The sequence below is a fragment of the Teleopsis dalmanni genome, chromosome X (genome assembly GCF_002237135.1).
Source record: "Teleopsis dalmanni isolate 2A chromosome X, ASM223713v2, whole genome shotgun sequence".
NCBI classification, from domain to species: domain Eukaryota; kingdom Metazoa; phylum Arthropoda; class Insecta; order Diptera; family Diopsidae; genus Teleopsis; species Teleopsis dalmanni.
The window spans coordinates 24,923,375-24,934,480 of record NC_051848.1 but is presented as its reverse complement, the minus strand read 5'-3'; the positions used below and the strand labels follow the sequence as shown (position 1 = coordinate 24,934,480).

The 11,106-nt window shown below is 31.3% G+C and overlaps 1 long non-coding RNA gene across 1 annotated transcript; it reads right to left on the bottom strand.

The window, feature by feature from the left end:
- Nucleotides 1-9,963: 9,963 nt before the first annotated feature.
- On the bottom strand, nt 9,964-11,106 carry LOC119689785. The gene is made up of 5 exons (XR_005253484.1): nt 10,730-11,106; nt 10,534-10,665; nt 10,298-10,468; nt 10,137-10,242; nt 9,964-10,084 (listed from the first exon to the last, which is right to left on the bottom strand). It is a non-coding gene; the product is annotated as an uncharacterized LOC119689785 (long non-coding RNA).

The following is an 11,106-nucleotide window of genomic DNA, read 5'->3' as shown; positions in this document are numbered from 1 at the left end:
ATTTGCAAACAAATTAAATATATTTGATTTAATGGTAAAGTTTAAAGCAGATTCAGGTAATGGATCTGTAATATCACAGGAATGCATTTTTCCGATTGCCCAGATACTTTTTAATGCAAAAAAAATACTTTAAATGAAATGAAATTAAAAAACCGATTTATATTATTAATTAAATATAAAGTGAAAATAAATTAATATGTAATATGAAAAACTTACAGACTAGGGTTAAATTTTGTGAAGATGTGGAATTATAAATATTTGACATTAACGAACCAGTAGTCCTGAGCAAGACCCGTCAGGACTATATTGTATTTCCGACTTTACTGATATTTTTTACAAAAATGTTTTGTTTTTTAAACGAGCTAATTTGTCAATAATTAAATAAGACACGTTTTAAAAGATTTTCTCGTTTTTTAAAGATTTTATTTCAACAATATTTCGACTATGTACTATAATCACCTACAGGTTACTAAAATGTTCTTATAATGTATTGAATATAAATCACAAAGAAATTGTATTTTATTATATAAATATAAAGAGGTTTTTTCGAATACTAGTGAATTACAACAACAAAAATTAATTTTTTATTATTTTAATTAATTTAATTTTTGGCAAATGCCCAAAAACAGTGATCTTGAAAATAATTCTTGTATTTGATTATACGCAAATAATTTTATTTTTTTTTTTTTGAGACTGCAAGTATCAGGGATTGAACTCGTGCCCTGCTAAATTTAATGCTCAGAGTCAGAATTTTGTTAATTTGCTGTGAAACTGTGAAATCATCTGTAGAATAATTGAAATATTTTCAGAACGCCACTGCTGATAATAAAAATTTTGTTGTTATAATTCACTACTATTGAAAATATCTCTCAAATAATATAATTTTTTTTAGATCAGAAGTTACATACTTCTACTCTATTTTTTCAGTAAATATTTTAAAAAAAATAAACATAAAAGGAATTCAATTATAAGTTTCTTATTTTCTTTCGTAAATTACTATGTCTGTATTTAGGGTGAAATCGTAAAGTGTATATTTTTAAAAATTATTAGGCACAAAAACTGTAATTATATTTAATTAAATAAATAAGCAAATTAGGAAGGAATATTGAATCGAGCTTGATGGAAAGAAAGAAAGAAAAACGCACCATCATTGCACCACCATCAACGTCTGCAAAATTGACAGTTACATTAATTATTAATACAGCCGCTGGCATTACCAGGACCATTACCAGAACTATTACCAATAAAAAACTACCACAAATATAGTTTTCACCCTCAGCAGTTGTGTTTGTCGCCTGTCCTCTGTCTCCTGTCTCCAACGTGGTGGGGTGCTTTCTAAGCACAAATAATTCATTTGCGACAGTAGAATATATGACACGGTAAATAAGAAACACTTCACATTGAATTATCTTGGCTTGGAGTGCTATGGGGTCTATAGCATATATATCTTAGTGTATTCAAACGCGAAGCGTATCAAATGCATTATAAATTGTATCTTCATTGTGGCGTGCACTGCAGTAAAAAATAATTTATTATTCTTAGTATGGCATTTCATACTTAGCCATTAGCCAAAAGGATGGAAAAATTATACAAAGCAATCGCAATTGCACAATATGTCTCGAAGCGTTAAAAGCAGTAAAGCAGTACGAAAATTATGGTATTAGAAAATCGCCTAAAGGGAAACTTATCAGAAACTAAATCGAGTCAAGATTAACGCTTATAATAATTGCGACGGTCGATAAGAAAACAAACATATTAGCTGTGCACAATGATAAACAGAAGGTTAAACAAATGAAAGGCTACCAATTGATGGTTGATAAACAAAAACAAAAACAAAAACAAAATGACAAGAAACAATCTTTCAGAAACACGTGTCAATATTCCACAACAACAACAACAACAACAATAGAAGTAAGACCCACTTCTAGGCCATTAAAGGCAATTGCAAATATTGTGCGAGGTGATAGCTAAAGGTATTCCTTAAGGGTTTTTCATGCCTTTAAATATCTATCAACTCCGCCATTTAGGTTTCATGCAAAACAGCAATTAGGATTATTGAATTATTAAAGACACAAGCTTTCTGCTTTAATAAATCGACAGACAGACGGACAGAGAGACAGACAGACGGACAGAGAGACAGAGGGACAGGAATTACAAGCATTTAAGTTTTAATAATTTTTAATATTTTGAAAAAATAAAAATATCTGTTTAAAATCATTTTTATATAAATTGAAAAATATTCTCCATGAAAGTGTTTCTTTTGGAATTTATCATAAATTTTTCTACAATAATAAATTTGAATATTAAATATAAAGCAATATTTATTGTTTACAATGAAAATATTTTTAGTGCTTACATTTGGTTTAAAAATGTTTGCGTATTTCATATAAATTGTTTCGTTTTTGTATTTTATTCAAAAAATATTGCTCTCTAACAATTTAACTCTGTAAAAACGAAATATTTAAACGAAAATGTTAAAATAAATCTAAATATTTATGAGAATAAAGTTTAATTTGAAAGTCTAAATTTGATATACGCAATAATTAAGGATGATACGGAGTCTATTTCAAATCCATAAAAATTTTAAGCGCAACGACATCTGTGAGTGCATGATGTTAGCTCAATAATGTGAGCTTTAATCAGTTATAGTGATTTCGATTGTTAAAGCTGGGAGTATTTTTGTACTTTTAATGCAATTTTATTTTTAATTTTTAAATCTGTGGTAAAATGTACAACACTTGAGATTAATTTATAACCCTCTAGATATTTTGCCATAGTAGCAAGATTATCCTAGCCAAAGCACTGAACCCGCATCAGGTGACCTCAAGACTGGTGTTAGACTGTCTTAATAAGCTAAATCCGCTTGGTGAATCAAATCAGGTGTCGGTTCTTTGGGTACCGGGATATTATACTGACGTGCATGAAAACGGGGACAAGCTAGCCAGAAAAGCAGCAGTCACACCGATGATGAAGTCGGAAATTTTTTGTGCACTAGGTCATAGTACGCTCCTTTCTCTCATAATAATAAAGAAGAACCAGAATAAAAGGGATTACTGAAATAATATCGCAGGATTAACACAATCCAAACCTAAAACAATAAGAGATACCAGAATTGTGTGGACCTATCAAAAGAAAAACTCATCACAGGAATACTTACAGGGCACTGTACACTACCTTGCAAGACTGAGTATACTTACGGATGCAAACTGTAAATTTTGTGAAGAGAATGAGGAGTCACTACCACAAAAATGTTAGATTACTCTAAAAATGTTCGATTGGCAACAAAATTTGAGAGATCGAGAGTAAATCTCTATTGAATCCAGATTTATTAATCAAAAACGCTAATAATGTGAATCGGTTTGACATTTAACTGTGATTTTAGTAATATCACTTTGCGTTCTTTAGTCGAACAAGAGAATATCTATCTTTGCGTTCTACTAAGAGAATATCTAAATTCTTCTTTAATTTAGGAATAAAATTTAACATATATAGATACGGATTTATTGGATAAAAATGGTTTAAAAACTTGTATGAATTTCAAAAAGGACTGTAAAAACAAATGCGTGACATACAGACCGGCTTTTCATTGGTTAAGCCGCTTCTAAGATAATCGCAATGAACTAGCACTACCAACAAAAAACACTAGCCTTTTATTGAAACATACAAAAAGTCAAAACAATTCTTCGAAGTGAACGGTCTGTTCCGGTAAAGACTCATCGCGGAGATATTAAAAAGAACAACCTGTAACCTGTAGGCAGATATAAGGTCTTTATAAACACTCTGAACTCTCAGAGTCAACAAATCTAGTGAGTTTAGTATCCCAAATGATATATTAAAAATGTCTCGGTTGATATTTTACATATATACGTTTATATGTAAGAATCTCCATTAACAATAATAAAACGTAATAAAACGTACTGTTTAAAAAACGACAATCCGGCGCCGTGGAAAGTGAGTGCCCGACTCGAAGGAACTAAATCCCTTTCCTTCATTCGTAGAGACCTTGTCTCACCCCGGGATTGTGTTAGTATTACTTTGGAGTGACTAATTGGGATCATTAATCATTTAAGGTATGCAGATATGAGGTCAAGTATTGCTTAGTCTGATGAAGTAATAAACAAGCATCCAGTCAAGACGTAAAGAGGGGTTATGAAGAAACATCGAAGTTAATAGAGAGTAAATGTGCTCGAGTGCACTGAGTCAGTATCCTCAACATAATAATATTTAAATTAGTATATATATATTTATATGTTGTATATGTATGTGTACTAAAAACAAGATTTTATAAAAGAAGTTAATTTGATGTGAAATGTGCCTATTAAGTGATTTTTAATTCTTATAAGTAATTTTAATCCATAGATTTGTTTGCCTACACTTTCATGTCCTCCTTTAAATGTTAAAGCTGAAAAATATATAACTAAAAGAAAAGATAAAACCTCTTTATGCGCATTTTTAAGCAATTTTACTAAGCAAATAAGGGCTGCCACAAGTAAGCAAAGCGCAACTTTTTATCTGGGGTTACAGTGTAAGTCAATATCCTTAAACGAGCGCAGAAAATATTTGCAAAACAAACAACATAAGGGCGATTGTTCTTAAAGTACGGATATAAAGTGTAGAAGTAAAGCAGTCAGTTACTTATTGCAGTGTTCAGTCATTCAGTCAGTCAGTCATTCAGTCAGTCAGCCAGTCATTTGGTTACCTAGCCAAACCCTTACCAAAAATACTTAAAATATTTACAATAGGAAAATCAAAAAATAAATAAAACCAAATATGCAGCAGTGAATTGTAAGAAAATAAGCGCGGTTAGGGGATGACGATGACCTCTTGAGCCCAAAATGTAGCAAGGAACAAAGTTAGGAATTTGCTTAAAGATTCAAATGCACATATGGGCTTTGAAGAGACGGGCTTCTTTGTGCGGCATGCCGCATTTGCAACTGATTACGGGTTGCCAGTTGTGCTGTTGCGGGGTTGCAGGGTGTCAGGGTGGCAGGGTGGCGTAGTGGCGGAGTGGCACGATTGCAGGGTTGTTTACCACTTTTAGACTTTGTAAGATTCATTGCTACGTTGCTTGGATTTCGTAATTTATATGTGTGCGATGTGCTCTGGCGTTGATTTACACTAAGGTGCAACATACACGTCTTGAGAGTCGTGCAAAATTCACATTTAACATTCACAAATCAGCATCGCAGCAAATTTAAGTTGAGTTGAAATTCTGCTATTCGATATTCAAGGCAATTACACCGTTTAAATTGCAGCAAAACTACAAAATTGATTTTATACGCTTCAGACTTAAGTCACAGTTACCAGTTACAGTTAAGGGTAAAACTTGTGGTGTGTTTTTACTTAAAGATATCAGATTATCTCGGTTTTTGTTGAGTTTCATTAAAATTTTTAAATCAATGTAGTGAAACAATGATTAGGAGTTTGTACTGGAGTTTAATATATTTTAAAGATAAACTCATTCTATAAGATTTCCAAGTACATAGAGAATTTTTGCATTAATATAAGATGTACAAGAAAGCAATATATATATAAGAAAGACTGATTTTATTGAAAATTATACAGAAATTTCGAACAGTAGTGAATTGTAACAACAAAATTTTTATTATATTTAATTAATTGAATTTTTGACAAACTCATCTTTCGTGTATTGCGAATTTAACCATCGATATATGCAGACTCTTATATGAAGACCGCTGATGATAAAAAGTCAATCAAAAATTCTATTAATTAAAATAATAAAAATTTTGTTGTTACAATTCATTACTGTTCGAAAGTAATCTATTAAATATAATAGTCACTACCGGCATAACTGATATTAAAATAAAATTTAATTAAAATCTATGTATGAAATGAGTAAGAGGATCTTATTTCCTCAACTTACATATTATCGCTTATATAAAAGATAATGCTTTATGAGTACACCTTTTTTATGTTGTAAAAACAGAGTTGGTGTGCACTACATTGATATAATTCAATTAACATTCAGCAACATTACTAACTTGGATATGTCGTGAGTATGAACGTGTACCAGCGAGTACCAGCGAAAAAAGTCATTTGAAGAGGTAGTTGAAAGAAGAAAGCCCTTAATACCCTTAGTAGATCGTGTCTCCCATGGAGTGATCAAGTTGAAGGTGCACTAACCATACTTGACCTACAACACTGGAAGAAACGCGAACGTAGCAGAGGTGTCTTAAGAGATATGCAGCATCAGGCCGAAACCCGGGTTGTTATGATCAAATAACGAAGGAAGTACACTAGTGCTTTACAGTTACAAATAAGGATACTTCACCGAATTTGTGAAAACGAAAGTAATTTTATTAAGTAAGTTTATTAATCGATATTGATTATTAATGCATTATCATTATAGATTTTTGTACGAAAATAAATATTTTCATATTATACTAGATATATATTTTTGATATATAATCAAGATAAGATATATTTGATGAAAAATTTCATCAACCTTATAGTTGAACCAAGAAACAGAGCTAAAAACAGAGGTCCACATAAAATACTTGATGCTGATGCATCAACAAGAACACCACAGAGTCTTTTAGGGAATTAAAATGAATTGCTAGAATCGTGATCTGTGGCAGTCTTTTGTAGATAGACTAAGTTCTTAGTTACTTCATTTGTTTGTTTGTAATGTTTGAGCGTATTAATATTAATAATAATCATGACAATAATATTGACAATATTGATAACAATAATAATAATAACAATAATAATAATAACAATAATAATAATAACAATAATAATAATAACAATAATAATAATAACAATAATAATAACATCACTTCCAACCGCTATTCAAAAATGAAAATCTCAATACTATGAACAGGAAGTCCATATATAACCAAATAATTCGACCATCACTTCTATATGGATGTGTTCAGCTTGGCCTCAAACACTGCTATTCGCCAGCTAGTAATTGCACAAAGCCAGGCTCTGAGAAGACTTTTCAAGGTACCATGGTACGCTAGGATGAACGAGATCCTCTGGAACCTCGAGATGTATTCGATCAAAAAATACATAAGGGATAGAGCTTTAAAATTATAAACAAAAACTGACATGCTTACGAACACCGCGTTGTGGAATCTCTGAATAGTTACAGGCCTTCTCGGGTACGTATACAGATCTGACGTCAATCATTGCTTAGTCTGATAAAGTGATAAACAATAATCGAGTCAAGGCGTAGAGAGGGGTTATAAAGAAACCTCGCTAGGCTCAGCATACCATAATATATATATGAATATAATTTTAAATACTCTATAAACAATAAAAACTGCCATCAAATGAGAAAATGTTCTGAATATGTTTGTAGTCAAATATGTGAAACTTTCCAATAGAAATCCCAGCTGATATTACTTATGGTTTGCCAAAGGATTGTAATATAAATCGTGACACTCGTAGACTATGTTGACAAGGAAAAAGTAGTAGAAGAAAGTGCTAAAAGATGGTGTTGTTTGTACTTCTCGATTAAAATCGTATACGTTTCCTTAATACTTTACAATATGCTACCATATATTTTACTACGACTGCATTTTGCAATTTCAACTAAACTTTATTATTGTGCAGTTGCTTTCTGGAATTGTTATGACTTCGCCAGATATGGCTACAAAATTGGGTAAAAATTTGCATATGGCTTACAATGTTTGCTAAATATACATATACATATATATATTAAAAAAATAAATAAAACAAACCATAATCGGGAAAGCGATAAGGAAGCTACAGAATTTGCCTTCCAAATTGAGTATTAATATTTTTATGTTACGAGATTTTATGAGTGAAGCAAACTTTCGACAAAGCTAAAAATATATCCCAAGTGAAATATCTTCAACGATATCCAGTCTTGCATACAAGCATATGCCTTATGCATATGCTTATATATACATATATCCTTCTTATTTTGCATGTGCCATAAACAATATTCACTGTTTTTATAACGCAGGCCACGTTGCCAGGCAGTCACTTTGGACTTGTCCTCTTAATTGAAACCACATGAAGAAAGTAGCTTCGAGGTAAATACGAAAGCCAAATTTTGTTTATTATTTTTTTTTTTAATCAGATATTGTTATATATATAGCTTGCCTAAAAAAGTTCCATCAGAAAAAAAAAACAGACGAAAAATTTTCGTAAACATCAGAACAATGAAAAGCGACAATACCGAAACCAAGCTAAGCCAAACCAAACCAAAACAACCGCTTACTTCACTTCTCATATTCGATGAATAAAATTCGTTATAGGAAATTGCAAACAAAATTGCAACTTCCTGTCAACAGCCAAACTTTGGAACGCAACAATGGCACCGTTTGGATATTCCCTAAGCATACAATTCTGCGCGCACTAAACAAAAGCCCGAATATAAATATTAAAAGTGTATAAAAATATATATATATATATATATATATACATATATAAATATGTATATATATAGCATATATAGTTGTGTCATGGAAGCGGTATAATAAGAGTTGAAAAAGAGACAAGAAATTACCATTGTAACCACCACTAGAGGCCAAATATTGGCTACCGAAATTTTCGAAGGACGAAAGGACGAAATATTGAAAAATAAAAACGCTAGTGAAAAAAAAATAAAAAAAAATCTGTAAAAAAATCCAATGCATTCCAACCAGAAATCCAAAAATGCCAAAACTATAAACGTGAAAAAGTACAATTTTTCCAACTGCTGCCAACACTGCAACAGCTTCCGGCTGGTAGTTGTCGCCTCCGACATGTTTCGCACGAGCTCAACGGTTTCCGTTCAAAAAATGAACTACATCGGAGTTGCCTTCATTTTACACTGTTGTCTGAGTAATTTTCTTTTTTTTTTTTTAGAATTTTCTGTAGAATTTTCACAATAAAAAGTCAAGAAAAATCAAATACTAAAATATATAAAACTTTTCCGTTCAAACAGTTTAAAATAGTTTGGCTTGCGATTTCGAAATGTGTTAATACATTTTTTTTTGTTTTTATTTAAAGTTATTTTTTAAAGTCATTTCCATACATTATCTTTTGTTTGCATTATCACAAATCGAATTGGTCTTTCATTAAAACCACAGTTCCCATGAAGCAGCACATAACACTATAAGGTACTCATAAGATACTCACAAGTTGCATTCAAAAGAGAAGCATCAAGTTCGCTTAGTTCCAAGGATCGAGAACACGATCCAATGTTCCAATGTCTAAGTCGAGAAGAGATGATGGCCAAGATTGACAACCAAATGCTTAACCACTGCCATTGGATTTTCATAATTCGCTAAAGATACACAATATCCACAATTTCCAAGGAATCCATAAAAATCTTCTCATATCAAAAACAACTGATATAAAATATACATACTTATAATTTTGTGATAACACTTAATGACGTCAGCATCTGCAAGAAGAGTCAAGCTGCATTTTAAACTCTCGTTTAGCCCTCGAGTTATTTAAAGATGATCAGTGAGTGTAAGTTGAAGCAAAAAGATGTTGCAAAATATAATAAACCACATTGTTTGAGTTTTTGGTCGATCCAATGGGACGAATGATAAGTGTATCCCTTTGGAATATGTTGGTAGTGTATTTAGTGCATTTCGTGTCGTCTGCGTAGAGCGTCATTGACACGGGGCTTAAGGTGGGGATGTCTGCCGTATAAAAATTAAGCAATGTGGGTGACAGTGGCGACCCTTGAAGTACACCTGCTTCTATTAATCGTGCGGACGAAAGAGTGCTGCTGATTTTAGTTCAGAAGGACCTTTCTTGCAGGAAGCTACCGATGATTTTAATCAGCCCACTGGGAACCCCAAAATGGGCTTTTCTAACTACAGATTATATTATTTCCAAAATGTATTTGCAATATATTGGATCATTAGCTCTTATTTATTAGCTTTAGTTATAATGATTACATTGACATTACATTAAAATTATAAACTCAGTACAATATAATAAAACATTTTCTTCCCTTATCAAAATATACATTAAAAATTTTATAACTAAATATGTTACGGTTTTGATATGATTTTCTTTCTTCTTTTCGCGGATCCGTTTTTCGTGGATGGATTGGAATATTTTCAAGATCTTGAAGAGAATTTTTTTGCTGCAATCATGGTTTAATTAACACATTAAATTCTTTTTAATCTTATACTTACAATTTAATAAATTTTGCTTTAAAATAGATTATCATTTGTTTTCGATAAATTAATTTTTGAATGGTTCCTACCCTCTTTATTCGTACGACATTTTTGTTATTCTGGGCTGTAATCAATTATACCTTATTTGACAGAAATTTAATATATTTACATGTACTTACACTTATAAATTTTAATTTCATCAAACTATATTTAAATTATAGACTCAGCATTATGGACTTGATTTTAGTTAGAATGGATCGATTTTCATATATCTAAGATAACTAGTATTTTTCCAGAGGATTACAACATAACACAAGCGTTGGTTAAAAACATAACATTTAGTGAGTTTTCTATAATTTTAAATAATTTCTTTACCAAAATAATAATAAATTAAGATGATATTTTCAAGACATACCTTATGTGTGTATATGTGTATATATATATGTGTATATGCGTCTAAATATTATATATATTATATGTGGCTGAGACTGGCAAATAGCAAAGACTGGATACATGAGTTGTTATAAGCCACAAATACTGTTTAATGCTGGTACCCCGAAAATTCAAAAAGTATTAATATTTGTATTAATGTAATAAAATTAGGATTATACTTTATCTGATCCAGTCTGTTTTAGGGTTTATTTTCTTCTCCTGCGTTTTTTTACTGCGGAACGCTTCTTCCGTTTAAAAATCATTTCCATACATTTTGTGAGATCTTTCATATCTCTCTTCACCTTGCAGCATTTCTCACAAATCCTGACCATAGACATAGGAATATCGTATACGCTCATTGCATCGCAAAACTTCTTTTCTGCACCAGACATGCCACGCCAAGCTTCTGCCGCCGCCTTCGCTATTTCAAAATCTGTAAACTTGGAATTTCGAAGTCTAACAGCTTTCACAAATTTCAAAAAACGGAATGACATTTTGTTGAATAGATCAAGACAACTTTTATGGACCTAAAATTCTGTCGTTTACTGTAGGAAGA